At 50.5% G+C, this 16,423-nt stretch overlaps 1 long non-coding RNA gene across 1 annotated transcript; it reads right to left on the reverse strand.

Annotated features, from left to right (window-relative positions):
• Positions 1-10,156: 10,156 nt before the first annotated feature.
• On the reverse strand, positions 10,157-13,290 carry LOC143694476 (uncharacterized). The gene is made up of 2 exons (XR_013182960.1): positions 12,460-13,290; positions 10,157-12,345 (listed from the first exon to the last, which is right to left on the reverse strand). It is a non-coding gene; the product is annotated as an uncharacterized LOC143694476 (long non-coding RNA).
• Between the last annotated feature and the right edge of the window lie 3,133 nt (positions 13,291-16,423).

Here is a 16,423-nt window from a genome sequence, read left to right on the forward strand (position 1 = left end):
AGCCACTCCATCATCTCTTCCCACTAGGATTCTTCTCTATTCTTCCACTATTTCTCACTCGCCCAGACCTCTCTCACACTTGCACATTCCTTCCTCATCTTCCACTCTATCTTCTAGGAGAGGTCAATGATCTGTAAAGTTCTCATTCTCCGAGAAGGGGTTAAAAGCTCCTACAAGCGGCCGGTGCAGCCCCCCCTTCTTCTCCGTCCCAGCCGTGCTGCCGGCACAGGCCCATGTTTATCCAGTTTCAAGGTTACAGTCCCAGGCAGCGGCTCTCTCTCTCTCTCTCTCTGTGTCTCTCAGGGGGGGCTGCCCGATGGCTCCTGGTGTCTCCCTCTCTCTCTCTCTCTTCCACCCTTCCACCCCCGGGCTCAGGCCTACCTCTCCCGGCCACATGGCTTTTCCCCTCCCCCCGCCCAGCCAGAAGCTGGGCCGGGGCAGAGACCCGAACTCTTTCCCGCCAGAAACCCAAGAGGGCCCTCCCAGGGGAGAGCTCTGCTTTTAACCCCGTGTTCTCAGAGGCGTGTCCAATGTCCCAATGGCCAGGTTAAATGCCAATATTAAAGCCTGAATATCCATTGGCCCAAAACACAGCATCCCAAAAAACACATTTCCTGTCAAACCACCACACAGAGAAAGGCCAGGGACCCAAGAAGGAGTGGCTGTGGAGACCAGCACCTGAGAGACAGCGTTTGTGTCAGCTGGAGCATCCGGCAGGAGCCGGCAACACCGTGCCTTCTGCTGCTGATGGTCCCTTCAGCAGGGACCCCTGCAGTACCCTTTCAAGCTCCAGTGAAGACCTCTATCTTACCTTTTAGTTACCTAAGTTAATTAGCTGTTTATTAGATTGATAAGTAATTGATAATTCTCAATTAATTGTTAATAAACAATTGTTAATAAATTGTTGATTGTCAGCTTGTCTTGGTTTGAAAGACAGATGTCTGCAGGACCTCTCTAGAATGGAGAATATGACCCCCTTCCCTCAAAATTATTATAAATTTTGAAATTGAGGGGCTTTCAGGCAAAGATATGGGAAGAGGAGTAACAGTTCTTTACCAATATGTACAGCAAGGCAAACAAACACCACCACCGGCAGCAACAAACAGAAACAGATACCCAAGGGCAGCTTTCCCTCGGCTGCAGGCACTTTCCTTTTGGTGTAGTTCTGGTCACAGCCAAGCAGGGAAGGGAGGCAAATAAATAATGAATAAAGCAATTGCTTGAGAAATTTTAATTATTATTGAAGGCCCCAGAAAGTGACACAGCACTCGAGATGTTCTTCATCAGTGCCCAGCACAGGACAGTCACTGCCCTGATCCTGATGGCTGCACTATTGCTGATACAGGCCAGGCTGCTGATTGGCCTTTTTCCCCACCTGGTCACGCCTGGTCTCAGGTTCAGGTGTTGTCAATCGGCTTCACAGCCACTCTTTCCACAGCTGGGAGCTGCAGAGGATTAGTGTGGCCAAAGTGTACAACCCAGCACTTGGTCCTGTTTAACCTCATGCCAGTGGTCTCAGCCCATGGATCCAGCCTGTCCAGGGCCCTGTGCAGCCTTCCTGTCCTCCAGCAGATCTGCCCTCTGACCCATCTTGGCATCATCCAAGGGAGGACATTGAGGATCTGGACCAAATCCAGAGAAGAGAAAGGAAGTTGATTAAGGGTCTGGAGAATAAGTCTGATGAGAAATGGCTGAGAGAACTGAGGGAGCTCAGGAGGGCTCAGTCTTGAGCAAAGGAGGCCCAGGAGGAACATTGTCACTGTCTACACCACCCTGACAGGAGGTTGTAGTAAGATGGGGATTGGGCTCTCCTCACAGACAAGCAGTGACAGGACAAGACACAGTCTTAAGCTGCACCAGGGAGGTTAAGTTGGACATCAGAGGAATTTCTTCACAGAAAGGTTTCTTAAGCATTGGAAGGCACTGCCCAGGGTCTCTGATATGTTCAAAGACCAGCTGGATGTGGCACTCAGTGCTCTGATCTGTTTGACAAGGTGGTGTTTGGTCCAAAGCTTGACACAATGATCTCAGTGATCTCTTACAATCTCATTGATTCTGGGATTCTTTGAAGTTAACACCTGGTAAAGACAGACAATCCTTTCAAGTTAAGTATGTGGGCTGGTTCAGGGTAAATTTGGGAGAGAATCCCCTAAGGGGTTCCTCTAGGAAGCAGATTCAATCAGCCTCTCCCCCAGCCAGTCGGGGAAAAATACCTCCTTGGAGAAAAGTGGAAAAACCTGTTTTTTGGAAAAACCTTGTTTAATAAACCTCAATTTATTAAACAAGAAAACCTAAACAAGATGAATCAATAAAACCTCTTGCTGCTGGAAAAGAGATGACAAACTCAGAAAGTCCCTCCCCAGGCTGCAGCTCAGCTCACTCAGGCTCTGATCAGTCCCTCTGGTGCTGGAAATGCCGCAGCCCAGGCCTGGCCTGGTGGGCCACAGGCGCAGCTGCCGGTGCTCTTCTGGTGTTCAGAGCAGGTCTAAACAGGTCCAAAGAAAAGTAAAAAAACTCACAGCCCAGGGAACTTTTTTGCCTCGGCTAGCTAAAACTAACTAAAACAAAGGAGAGCTCTGTCCCAGCGTCTGTCCATCTGGAGACAACACGGTCCAGGAGCAGGAATGTGGAGGAGTGAGTGCAGTGTCTGAAAACAAAACTCTGTGCTTCTTCTCTCCCCACTTCGCACTTGGAACAAGTCTTAAAGGTGCAAAACTTATTATTCAGCAAAACAGAACAGATTACTGGGGATAAAAGCATCCCCCAAATATAGTCAGCCTAGGACAGTATGATAAACTATAATGTTTCGTAAAAGGATTTTACAGGAGCTCACATGTTAGCCTGACCAATCAATATGATAGACATAAATCCCTAGAATTGTTAACTGTTCCCTGGCCTATTTACCCACAAAGCACACAGTATTCTACAGTTTTAGAGCTATAATGAATCTTTAAAATCATATTAAGGTAGAATTAAATAATAATTTAATTGCCAATAGCAAGAATCCTGTTAAATTGTTTGAGCAGGAAGAGCAAATCCACCTGCCTTTGAAAATTTGTAATAAAGTTAATGGTATAAGTTCTTCAGCAGCAATTGTTTGAGTTGTCTCTGGATATAACATACGGGTAATTTAACCATGATTTTCTTGAATTGCACTGTGTTTTCTTTATCATTGTGCATGTTTTCCTTAATTTTCTAGCTTGTGTGGGCAGGGACAAAATACACAAGATACAAATTCATGAATAATTCAGGAGGTTCTGGATTGTTCATGCATAATCTGTGACCAAAGCCTCATGTCAGCCATACAGTGCAGTCTCAAGCACAGCACAAAGATTTTCAGCTTAGAAAAGCACAGTTTGTACAATAAAACATGTTACCTTTTTTTTATATAGTAGCTATTTCTATGATGCCTGCCTTTGACTTGCTCTTGCATGGTTTAAATGTAAGACACTCCAAACACGTGCCAAAAGAACTCAGTCAGGGGACTCCAGCCTGAAGCAGGTACGCCAGTGCTCTGGCCAGAATCTGCTTATCAGCTTTCATGTGACATTCTCACGTGTTATGAGTTGAAAGTGAAGTCTTGTCTTGAATTAGTCTAATGAAACATTTTCCATTTGGAATAGAGAAGACCATAATTCTAATATTTTATGAAAGCCTTACAAATTAACTTGGGAAGAATAAATAGAAGATCTTTTCATGTATGTAATTGGAAGAGAATTTTGTGTTCTAGCAGCTTCTCATGATTTATCTTAATGGTGGGAAATTTACTGAGATGACAAAGAGAGGAGCAAGGAATCTGCCTGCCTATATGTTTCCTCCTGTTGTCTAACAGTAGCTGCATCACTGGAAAACATGTTGTAATGAGAATATTTATTTTTTCAGTAGGAGAGTAAACTGTTTTCTGGATTGAGCTAAATAACTTTTAAAGCCCAGAAATTAAATTTTGAAATGTGTCAACTTAGATTCTAGCTTTGTTTTCAGCTGCTGCTGATGCAGGTTTTCTCTTTTGGTGTCCAACTGACGTACTGTATGAATACTTAATAAATAAGTTGCACATAGGGTGGTGGGAAAAGATAGTATATTGCCATATTTTCTTTGACTTAATCACAGCCTATGCAGTACTTCTAAGGATCTGTAGGGAATAAAGTTATCCCTACAGGTATGTCTTTAATAAGCTTTTACCCTAGAGAGTTGCCAGAATGTGATTTGTATCTGTTATTGATTGTGAAAAATGCGTATTATGTGATTGGCTCTTCACAAGTATTAAAATGAATACTATATGTGTTATGTTGGAAAGTTTTGTTGTATCATTCTTTTTTTTGTAGTGCTGTATTAATCTTTTTAAGCAGTGTGGTAAATATAGTTTTAGGCTATAGCATAGTATTAAAATAAAAATTATGTGATGTAAGATACTTTTTGTAACTAGCACAAGGAATGGATAAGATAACCAAGAAATTCTTCACATAAAGGTAACAGCAACGAGACACCAAAAGAAGAATTATTGCCCCCTTTTTGGGACAATCCAGACTTCTTCCAGACTTCTAGGAGCCAAGAAATTGATGTACAAGATGAGGGGGGGCAGCAGAAATTAAGCAGAAGACACCCTTTGTGTGAAAGGAATGTTTGAATCATGTATGAGATATATGAATATGCAACAGGCTATTTCTTTTAAGGGTTCCTTCCTTTGTTAGCAAAGTGTGCTTTTGTGGCAGAGCAAAGCACCTGGACGTCCCTAATTCTTTGCTTTTATTGTCTTTTATTGTCCTAACTTTGATTGTCCAAATTCTTATTGTTCTAATTTTTATTACTGTTTTATTACTATTAAACTTCTAAAATTTTAACACATGATTGGCATTTTTCACACTGCCACTGGGTGAGTTCCCACCTCAGGGAGAGGGAGGAGGTGATGATCCCACCCATGGCTGCTGCTGGGTCTGAGATAAAGCTGAGCCAGAGCTTCAGCATCTCTCCCAAAATCACAGAATCACAGAATGGCTTGGTTTGAAAGAGACCTTCAAGTTCATTTCATTCCACCCTCTGCCCTGGGCAGGGACACCTTACACTATCCCAGGCTGCTCCAAGCCCCGTCCAACCTGGCCTTGGACCCTGCCAGGGATCCAGGGGAAGCCACAGCTGCTCTGGGCAAGCTCTGATCTCTGCCCAGGTGAGCAGGGACAGGACCCGAGGGAACGGCTGGAGCTGGGCCAGGGCAGGGCTGGGCTGGGGATCAGCCAAAGCTTCTTCCCCCAGAGGGGGATCGGGCACTGCCCAGGCTCCCCAGGGAATGGGCACAGCCCTGAGGCTGCCGGAGCTCCAGAGGCCTTTGGACACCACTCCCAGGGCTGCCCAGGCTGCAGTTGTTGGGGGTACTGTGCAGGGCCAGGGGCTGGACTGTGGATGCGCTGGTGGGTGACAAGGTGGGAGTTTTGCTTGAAGCCCTTCCCGCAGTCAGGGCAGCGGAAGGGCCTCTCATCCGTGTGAATCTGCGCATGCAGGAGGAGATTTGAGCTGGTCTGAAACCTCTTCCCACACGTGGGGCACTCGTAGGGTCTCTCCCCAGAGTGGATGAGCTGGTGCCTGATGAGGTGGGACTTGCGCTTGAAGCCCTTCCTGCAATCAGGGCAGTGGAAGGGCCTTTCTTCTGTGTGAATCTGCTGGTGCCTGGCGAGATCAGAGCTGGTGTGAAACCTCTTCTGGCACTCAGGACACTCGTAGGGCCTCTCCCCAGTGTGGATGCGTTGGTGGGTCAAAAGGGTGGATCTGCAGCTGAAGCCCTTCCCACACCCCACACTCGTAGGGCCATTCCCCAGTGTGGATCATCTGGTGGCTGATCAGGGTGCTGCTCTGCCTGAAGCTCTTCCCACACTCCAAGCACTTGTGGGGCTTCTCCCCATTGGGAAGGTGCTCATGGGTCACAAGCTCTGAGCTCTGGCTGAAGCTCTGTCCACCTTCCTGGCCCAGGGTGGGACTTTCCTCCTCAGAGCACCCTGGGCTGGGTTTGGAGCCCATCCTCATGGGGGATTTCTGGGGATTTTCCTCCCCATTGGAATTCTGCACTGTGGAGCCATTTAAAATGGCCTCTTCCATGTGGTTCTGCTGTGGGGATTTGTCCTCCCTGGTCTCCATCCTCAGCTCCTTCCCTGGGGGAGGAAGGACAAGGAGAGGATGGGATTTCCCTCCGGGCCAGAGGGAAGGGGAAGGAGATCCCCCCAGTGCATCCCCGGCAGGACGGCGTTGGCAGCAGGGTTGTCCTGCAGCCGGGGGCTGTGCTGGGCTGGGAGATGGAGCAGGAGAGAGGGGGAAAGGGGCACTGACTTCCTCCTCACCTGCCTGGGGCTCTTGGGGCTCCTTCCTCTTCCTGGAAGACTCCTTCTCCATTCAATCAAGGTTTGGGAATGGGAAATCCTATTCTGGGAAGAAAACAAAGGGTGCGCAAATTGTCTTTTGTACTGGTTTGAAGGCAAACCTGGGGAAGAGCCTAAGTCAGAATTGCAATTTAATAAGAAAATGAAGATCAAGGCAATGCTACAGAAACACTGCCTTAAACTGTCAGAGTCAGGATATAACCTGACACCCTGTTGCTGGTCAGGGTGGTGGCAGCAGTCCCATTAAATGGTGGCTGCAGTCCTGTTGGAGTGATGAACGTGATTCTGTCCAAGCAGTGATCCTGTAGAAGGGTCTGGTCTTCCTCTGGAGGTCCAGTGGTGGCTCTGGAGCTCTTGTCCTCTGGGAATCCAGTAGGCAAGCTGCTCCTGGTGTTGCAAGGCTCAGCTTATATGCAGGTAGGAATGCTTGGATCCTCCCCCTGGGCGGAGCATCCCACAATGGGATGATGGAATTTTATCAGTCCTGCAGTGACACTCAATGGCCCATTCACAGAAGATCTCTCCCCTGGAGGGCGTTATCAGGGCTGAGGCATCGAAGAGATAAAGAACACTGCCCTGCCTGTTTATAGCAGTTGATGAAGATGGGGATTGAAAACATGCATTGGGTTCCATCTTACATTGCAGCCTGAAACAGTGGGGGAATCCCTGCTCAGGGGGTGAACACCACCCCCCTTATCCAAACTGGCTCAGGTGTAAAACCCCCACCCAGGAAAGGCCACACACACAGGGGACAATGTCACACTTGCCCTGCTCCAGGGGAGGTCTCTGTCCCTGTCACTCCCTTGCTGTCCCCCCTTTTCTCTTTCTTTCCAACTCTCTCTCTACCTCACATTTACTGTTTAATAAAATCCACCTTGGATTTGGTCTTGTTAGCACCTTAATTGAGGTGGAGGCATTACTCCGGAAATTTTCTTAACCAAATTGCGACATTATTTTGGCACCGTGAGTTCAGGTACTCTTGTCTGACCCCAAGTGCCTTTCACAACATCATGGTTCCCTCCACTGAGGAGGTTGTGGTTCTCTCTGGAGGAACTCTTGGAAACTTGTACGCAGTCCCTCCTTCCTCCTGTGGAACTTACGGGAGAAACTATGAGGAAAATGGCTGTGGTGGGTGGCCAGGAAAAAGAAAATATTTTGTTGTCCTTCCTTGAAAAGTTTGTTAAAATCACAGGGAGAGAGGGAGCAAATGATATCAGAGTGACTGATAAAGTTCATTTACTCAAAGGTGAGGAACCCAAGGCTGCTGAAAGTCCCACAAGAAGCCCAGCTCAAGTAGCTAAATTCCCAAATAACTCCAGCCAGGGGTCTCCGGGAGGATTTTTTTGGAGAGTGTTCGGAGCCGGCAGATCCCGGACTCGAGCCCCGGATATCTCCGGGCTCCCTAAGAGGAGCTTTTTCGGGGGCAGAGGAGCCGTGATCGCCCCTCGGGAGGGTCCCGGGGGGTCCACGTGGGGATGGCCCGGTACCGACGGGGCGGGACATTGGTTTTGGGGATCCCCGTGAGAGCCGGGGCTGTGGAACGGGGGACCCCCGGGGCGGGGAGAGGGGAAGGGGCGATACCGGAGCTGGGGCACCCCCGGCAGCCCGGAGATGAGGCGGGGACGGGACCCCCTGACCCTGACAGGGGCACGTCCTGGGGTGACTTCATGATGCTCGTCCCCCATCGGTCCCTTTAGCCCAGAAATGAGTTCTGCACCTTTAAGGCTGGTTCTGAGAGCCAAGGGGAGGAGGAAGAAGCTGCAGTTTGTTTTCATACACTGCTCTCACTCCTCCACATTCCGGCTCCTGGCTGGACAGAGGGCTGGACAGAGCTCTCCTTTGCTTTTAGTTAGTTTTTAGCTCTCTGAGGCAGAGAAGTTCCCTGGACTGTGGTTCTTCTTTTTCTTTGGAGCTGTTTAAACCTGCTCTGGACTGAACACCCAGAACACCACCGGCAGCTCCCGCCTGTGGCCCGCCTGGCTGAGCCTGGGCAGTGGCATTTCCAGCACTGGAGGGACTGATAAGAAACGGATAAGAGACTGATAAGAGACTGATAAGAGACTGAGTGATCCGAGCTTCAGCCCTCGGAGGGACTTGTGGAGTTTGTCATCTCTTTTGGAGCAGCAGGAGGTTTTCTTGCTTAATATTGTTCAATTTTTGTGCTGGTGAATGCTTTGCCTGGTAAATAAAGTTTTTTTCCACTTTTCTCCAAGGAAATATTTTCCCGAACTGCCTGAGGGTGGGGCTGCTGAATCTGCATTCTAGAAGAAACTCCTTTTGGGGGTTTTCAACCAAATTTGCCCTAAAGCAGGACAGGGTGGTGGGAAGAAGAGGGAACCCCAAGTGGCTAGATTGAGGGGAGGCTGGAGAGGGGGACCCTGGGACTCCAAAACCTCCCAGAATCCCTAAGCAGGACCCTGGAGAGGGGGGATACCCAGGATCCCCAGCAGCCCTGAGACGGGGGACCACCAGAAACCCCAGAGGGATAAGATTTGAAATGGGAAACTCCGGGTGGCTGTTTTTATTCACTCTTGATTTTTGGACATCAGGTGACTTCCAGAGATGGACTTGGGCAAGAGGAATCCCCAACCGAAGGCATTCAAAGCTCTTTTTTCCCCAAAACAGGATTTTCCCCAAACCTTCCCACAGTGACATCCCCACTGTCCCGCTCTGGGTGAGCTCAGTCCAAAACCTGACCCTGATCCTGGTCTCAATCTCACTCCACGTTTAGACACACTCACAGTTCTGAATTTAATCCCATCCCAGTGCCAGACTCGTCTAGCCCCAGACCCAATCCCAACCCCAGCCCTAAAGCCAATCCCATGTCTAGCCTTAACCCCAATCCCAGGTCTAATCCAAATCCCAGCCCCAACTCCAAGCCCAGCCCCAATTCCAGCCCCTTCCTAAATCCTCGGCCCCAAACCAAATCCCAGGTTCAGCCCTTCTGGGGGTTTGGGGGTGTCTCTGTCCCTGTGACCCCGATGATGTTTGTGTGGGGTCACAGCAGGGCTGAGAGGGACAGAGACCCCCCCAGCCTCCCCAGGGGTGAGAAGGTGGCAGAGCCCCCCCCAGCCCCGAGCAGCCTCAGCGGTGAGAGGGACACAGAGCCCCTGGTGCCCAGCCCTGCACAGGCATTGCCTGAGGCCAGAGGGATGGAGACCCCCCTGAGCATCCCCCAGGGCCAGGGGACAGAGACCCCCGAGCATCCCCTGGGCTGAGAGGGACAGAGACTGCCCCAAGCACCCCCTGGCACAGGGGAGAGAGGGAGGGAGACCCACCAGGCATTCCCTGGGTGAGAATGATGGAGACCCCTGGGGAATGGCCTGGGGTGACAGGGACAGGGACACCCCTGGGGAATGGCCTGGAGTGACAGGGACAGGGACACCCCTGGGGAATGGCCTCGGGTGACAGGGACAGGGACACCCCTGGGGAATGGCCTGGGGTGACAGGGACAGGGACACCCCTGGGGAATGGCCTGGAGTGACAGGGACAGGGACACCCCTGGGGAATGGCCTGGGGTGACAGGGACAGGGACACCCCTGGGGAATGGCCTGGGGTGACAGGGACAGGGACACCCCTGGGGAATGGCCTGGAGTGACAGGGACAGGGACACCCCTGGGGAATGGCCTCGGGTGACAGGGACAGGGACACCCCTGGGGAATGGCCTGGGGTGACAGGGACAGGGACACCCCCCCAGCCCCTCCCAGGCATTCCCAGGGCATGAGGTACAGAGACCCCTCGAGCATCCACTGAGCACTGTGTTATAAATGAGAAGCTTGACTAGGCCAATATTCAAGCAGCAATCAATTTATTAATTAATATGGTAAAGCATGAGCAATACAGAGCTGGGTACAGTGGGGGAAGTTTTCCCTCCAACTGCACACCCATAGTTGAGACTTATAGGTATTTATAGGGGTACTCATCAGCTTTCTCAGCAGTTTCGATTCCCAATTTTTACTCAGCAGCAGTTTCTATTTCCAATTTTTACATCACAATTCTATACACTATTGTGATTTAGTTTTTCTCAGGATGTTTCCCAGAAAGGAGTATCCCCAGATGGTGGTGGTTCGGTTTCTGAAAGAAGGAAAAAGTCTCCCAGCTGGTGAGGTCCGGCTCTCCAGATGTGGGTCCACCTTTTAATTGCAAGGACTATAAATCTCATCTAATTCATGAGCCCCTGCAATGTCAAAATGGACCTTTGGATCCATGGGGGCCCACAGTGTCACAATTGCCTCTTTTGGTTCCACAGCTTCCCTATGGCCCCTTCGTTCCATGTGTCCTGCACTGTTCCATGAATCCTTAGTTCCATGGGGTCCTGTAGGGTCACAATGGTCTCCATGGTTTCATAGTGCCACAGCTGCCATAATTTCCATGGTATCACAACTGCCCTTGGATCCCAAGAGGCCCCATCGTGTGACAATGGCCCCTTCCTTCCATGACGCCCTGCAGTGTCACAATGGTGCCCATGATTCCATCAGGCCCTGCAGTGTCACCATGGACAGTTGGTTCAATGACACTCCACAATGTTACCACGGCCCCTTGGTTCCACAGAGCCCCACTGTGTCACTGTGGTCCCTTTGGTTCCAGGGCTCAGAAGTGCCAGAATGACCCTTTGGTTCCATCAGGCCTTGAAGGTTCAAAATGGTCTCCATGGTTTCATGAGTACCCCCTGTGTCACAAGAGACTCTTGGGTTCCTGAAGTTCTTCAGTGTCACAATGGGCCCTTGGTTCCATGAGGTTTGGCAGAGTCCCAATTGACTCCTTGGTTCCATGAAGCCCTGCTGTGTCACAATGCCCATGGTTCCATGAGTTTCCATGGTGTCACCACGGTCTCCTTGGATCCCCAGTATCACCATGGTCTCCTTGGTACCATCCAGGCCTTGTAACAAGAGATACTGAGCCATTTTGTGCCTTAGATGAAAGGCTGCAGAACTCACGGTTGTGAGGCTGTGTCACTGATAAGAAACAAAAACCACCTGAATCTGAACGCAAAATATCATCTCAAGTACCTTCAATCCAGGTCTCGACAGAGGTAGAAAATACAAACAGAGATTCCACAGTAAATCAAAAACAGGGACTGTACTTTGAATGCAGGCAAAATGCATTCAAGTGCATTCCAATGCACTCGATATGATGGGGAGGTGATGATCCCCTATTCCAAGAGTGAACTTAAGAAGGGCTGACTATTGAAGGAACCACAGAGAACCACAATATAAGAAAAGCAGGCGGCGTAGGTAATTCTGGGATAGGCAGACCAGAAAGCAAGAGCAGATGAGCCAGTGGAGTCGCCACCAAGGAGATCACGTTCACGTGCTGTGGGCAGCAGCCCCATCAGGCCGTGTCACCATCCCCTGGCACAAGGGGGGTCACAATGGTTCGTTTTACTGATCTCAGAGCGCAAAGACACACAGCAGGGGACCTTCAGTATTAACCAAAACAAATGCACCTTTTATTGAGTGCCCACAGCAGATGCAACACAAGGATTAGAAAGCAGATAAAGGATAGAGAGACAGAGAAAAGGAGGGGGGGAATAGCTGCCAAGAGAGAGATGAAATCCTCGTGGTCCGGCCAATAGATCTGTCTTGTCACATCGGGGAGAGTCTCAAACTCTTTGGTTAACTCAGGGCTCTTTTATAATCTACCGCCATGAGGGGAGCAGGACGGCACATGGAGGGAAGAGTGGAGAATAAATCCATTGAGAACAGGTACAGACAGCCCAGTTCTCAACAGCACAAACCGGTGCCAGCAGTGAGCGGGGCCCGTTGTTTCAGGACTGGTTCCTATGGGAAACATCCCGCTTCCCATGGCAGACATCCCGCTCCAGTCAGGCCAGCACCCCTGGGTTAGAATTTGAAGGGTCTCAGTCTCAGTCCTTGGGGAGGGCTTCAAGCTCTGTCCTTGACAGCAGTTGTGAGGCACATGAGGGATGTTTGGACTGTCACTTACAGACTGACATCCCAAAACATAATTATGCATTTCCCTTTAAAAGTAAAATTTACTGAATTAATAAAATTATAATTATTTTTCTTATTTATAAAAGTTATGCTATATTTGTATTACCAAATTTGAATATTTATATTAAAAAAATCCATACCTTTTTAGCAAGCAAAAAATTTATTGCTCATTGGTTCTAAGGAACACAATTCCCTTCATTAATTCATTGACAAGTATGGCTATTGATTTCTCATTCTTTACGCTAATTAGTCCTATTTTAAATCCTTCTGTCATCTTTTTTATCATTTTCACAGACAGGATAAAAGGGACCACTTTGGGGTCCAGGGAGAACTTTCTGGGGCACATTTGGGGCAGTTCTGGGTCTGGGGAGGGAATTCAGAGAGAACTTGAGGGTCTGGAGGACACTTGGGGGAGCCGGGTGGGCACTTGGAGGGGCACTCAGGGATTCCGAGGGACAGTTCGGGGTCCGGGACAGCACTTGGGGGTCCCGGGGGGCCCTTGAAGGTCAGGGAGGGGAATTTGGAGCCCTGCGGGGTCCGGGGCAGCACTTGGGGGGGTCTGACGGGGCTCTCTGGGGCGCAGGGGGTGATGGGAGTTGTAGGCGCGGGTCTAATACAGTTTAACGGGGCCGGGGAGCATCACGGGAGTTCAAAGCGCAGCTGCAATGGCTCTCGGTGGGGCGCGGGGCATGATGGGAGATGAAGTCCTGGCTGGAAAAGCTCTGGACGTGCGCCGCGGAGCATGATGGGAGCCGTAGTCCCGGAAGTGGTTCGAACGCTTTGTTTAGGGGTCTGGGAAGGCACTTGGGGGACACTTTTGCGTCCGAGCCGCGACTTGAGATCCTCGTGGTAACGTAAACGGGTCGAGAGAACTTGCGGGGATCTCGGGGAGCTCTAACCGGGCTCTTTAGGGTGCGGGGTACAGCAGGAGCTTTCGGCGCGGGACTGTTCTGAGGGGCTCTGGGGCCGCGGGGGATGAGAGGAGATGAATTCTCAGAAGTGGCTGTACCGGGCATCTGTGAGGTTGGGAGCACTGGGGGGTCCGGGGACGCTTCTGGGGGGTCCCGAATGGGCGCTGAGGGGGCACTGAGGGATCCTGGAGGGTCTGATGGACACTTAAGGGACAGAGGGGGGGCGGATACCGGGGTTCTGTGGAGCGCGGGGCATGACGGGCGTTGTAGGCCCCGCTCCAATGTGGCTCAATCGGGCCGCGGGGCATGACGGGAGTGTAGGCAAAAAGGAAAGATGGCGCCCAGCCGAGGACCGCCTTCGAGGCCCCTTTCCAGGCGCTGATTGGCTGTGGGTGGTGATGAGCGGAAGAGCCATGGAGGCGGGAACAGCCCATTCAACCTCTCCAGTCCCTCCCAGTACAGCGCAGTTCATCCCCAGTACAACCCCAGTGCTCCTCCAATCCCTCCCAGGACAGCCCAGTAAAACCTCAGTTCCTCCCCAGTCCCTCCCAGTACACCTGAGTGTACATTCCCAGTCCCTTCCAGTTCCTACTCAATGTCATCCACAGGATGCCCCAGTGTCTCCCAGTCCTCCCCATTGTCACTCCCAGTATGTCCCAGTGTCTCCCACAGCGTTCCCAGTGTTCCCCAGTATGTCCCAGTCCCCCCCAGTGTTTCCAAGGACAGTTTAATTTCTCTCAGTGCCCATGGCAGCCAAACCCAGCAGTGGGGTCAGTGCAGTGCCCATGGCCACAGCCCCTTGCAGTGGCCCAGTGCAGCTTGGGCTGATGATCCACCCTCACAGCCGGCCCAGGGCAGCTCTGCAGTGGCTTTGGTGGCACCTGGGGCTGGCACACACCTGAGCAGTGTGTCTGTTTGCACTGGGGAAACTCAGGAGTTTGAGATTGCTGCAAAAAGCACAAAAAGGGAAAACCCCTCTTCGGCTGGGTGCAGCCAGCTCTCCAAGCACAGCAGCTCCCAGGGCAGTGAGGACAGACAGGATGGGGCTGGGCAATGTGGAGCAAGGTTGTCCACGCTGGGTCAGAGCTCCAGGCACAGCTTCTGTGAGTAGGCCAGGGCTGCTGAGGAGAGACCCTGGGTCAATATCAATCACAGAATGCTGCAACCACCTCTACTCTAAAGAGAAATAAAAGACACTCTTTAAAATAGGAATGTGTATTTCTTACAAGTTCTTTGAAATCTTTTTCCATAACTGGACTAGGAAAACTTTAATAACCCTCTCAGGGCTTTGGTGTTGTTTACATCAGACTCAGTGCCTGACAGTGTCTTGAAAAAACTTCTCAAAAACTCAAAGTTAAATTTAGACTCCAAATTTTCTTGAAGTTTTAATGGATCCCACTGAGGGACTCGACTGGGAAAATGTCCCCAGGTTCCAGGTAGAGCAGAACACAGGAGGCAGTGATGACCGGTGGGGACAAGCAAGGCAAAGGTGTCTCTGATAGTGGAGCCCTGAAAAATGTTAAAAATAGTCTTTGAAAATATTGGGCTTTGTGTTTTCTCAGATCACTGCAGCTGCGTAGGCACTTTGATAAAAGATATAATTGTTAGATGTGGTGATTGTTTAGTTATTAAATATAATTATTATATAACCATAAGAAGAATTGTGAGAAACTATGTTGGAAATTTAAAGGGGGCTATGTTTAGCTGAAATCTGTGTATACAATAGAACAATATAAGTTTAATAATTAACATGAAAATTATGTAATGATAGAGTATAAAACACGTTCACCTCGAATGTATGGTCGGAATCAGATTTGGGTGGAAACTACCCCGATTCCCAGAGCTCTTGAATAAAAAGCACCGCATATAATCGCTGATGTGATTATGTGTTTGTGAACGCTAACATCTCTGGTGCTGAGCAAACCTGGATGTGTTTCAGGAATGCAAAGGGCCAAGGCCTGAGCCCCAGCCCCTGGCCAGGCAGATCCTGTCCCTCCCTCCTTGCTCAGGGCTCTTCCCGGGATGGGCACTGGCATATGGGGATGGGCAATGCCAAGGGCAGGAGCATGGGGCGGCCCCTGCCAGGCTGCTGAGCAGGGACAAGGAGGCAATGAGGCCCCAGGCCTGCAAGGGTCACTTGTCCCCTCGTGGCCTTAGGCCCAGGGCCAGCAGCCATGGCCAAAGTGCTGCCCAAGTTGGCTCTGTCAGGGCTGTCTTGCAGCTGCTGCCCATCCCTGTGCCCTGTGCAGCCCAGGCTGTCCTACAGTGTCCCTGCCCTGCACCTCTGTCCCTGCAGGCTGTCGGCCCTGAGCAATGAGGGAGGGACAGGATCTGCCTGGCCAGGGGCTGGGGCTCAGGCCTTGGCCCTTTGCATTCCTGAAACACATCCAGGATTGCCCAGCACCAAAGACACCTTTGCCTTGCTTGTCCCCAGCTGCCATCACTGCCTCCCGTGTTCTGCTCTACCTGGAACCTGGGGACATTTTCCCAGTCGTGTCCCTCTGTGGGACCCATTAAAACTTCAAGAAAATTTGGAGTCTAAATTTAAATTTGCGTAAACTTGAGAAGTTTTTTCAAGACACTCTCAGGCGCTGAGTCTGATGTAAACAACACCAAGCCCTGAGAGGGTCATTAAAGTTTCCTAGTCCAGGTATGGAAAAAGATTTCAAAGAACTTGTAAGAAATACACATTCCTATTTTAAAGGGTGTCTTTTATTTCTCTTTAGATCAGAGGTGATTGCAGCATTCTGTTATTGATATTGACCCAGGGTCTCTCCTCAGCAGCCCTGGCCTACTCACAGAAGCTGTGCCTGGAGCTCTGACCCAGCGTGGACAACCTTGCTCCACATTGCCCAGCCCCATCCTGTCTGTCCTCACTGCCCTGGGAGCTGCTGTGCTTGGAGAGCTGGCTGCACCCAGCCGAAGAGGGGTTTTCCCTTTTTGTGCTTTTTGCAGCAATCTCAAACTCCTGAGTTTCCCCAGTGCAAACAGACACACTGCTCAGGTGTGTGCCAGCCCCAGGTGCCACCAAAGCCACTGCAGAGCTGCCCTGGGCCGGCTGTGAGGGTGGATCATCAGCCCAAGCTGCACTGGGCCACTGCAAGGGGCTGTGGCCATGGGCACTGCACTGACCCCACTGCTGGGTTTGGCTGCCACGGGCACCGAGAGAAATTAAACTGTCCTTGGAAACACT

Source organism: Agelaius phoeniceus, chromosome 7 (assembly GCF_051311805.1).
Source record: "Agelaius phoeniceus isolate bAgePho1 chromosome 7, bAgePho1.hap1, whole genome shotgun sequence".
In the NCBI taxonomy this organism is placed as follows: Eukaryota; Metazoa; Chordata; class Aves; order Passeriformes; family Icteridae; genus Agelaius; species Agelaius phoeniceus.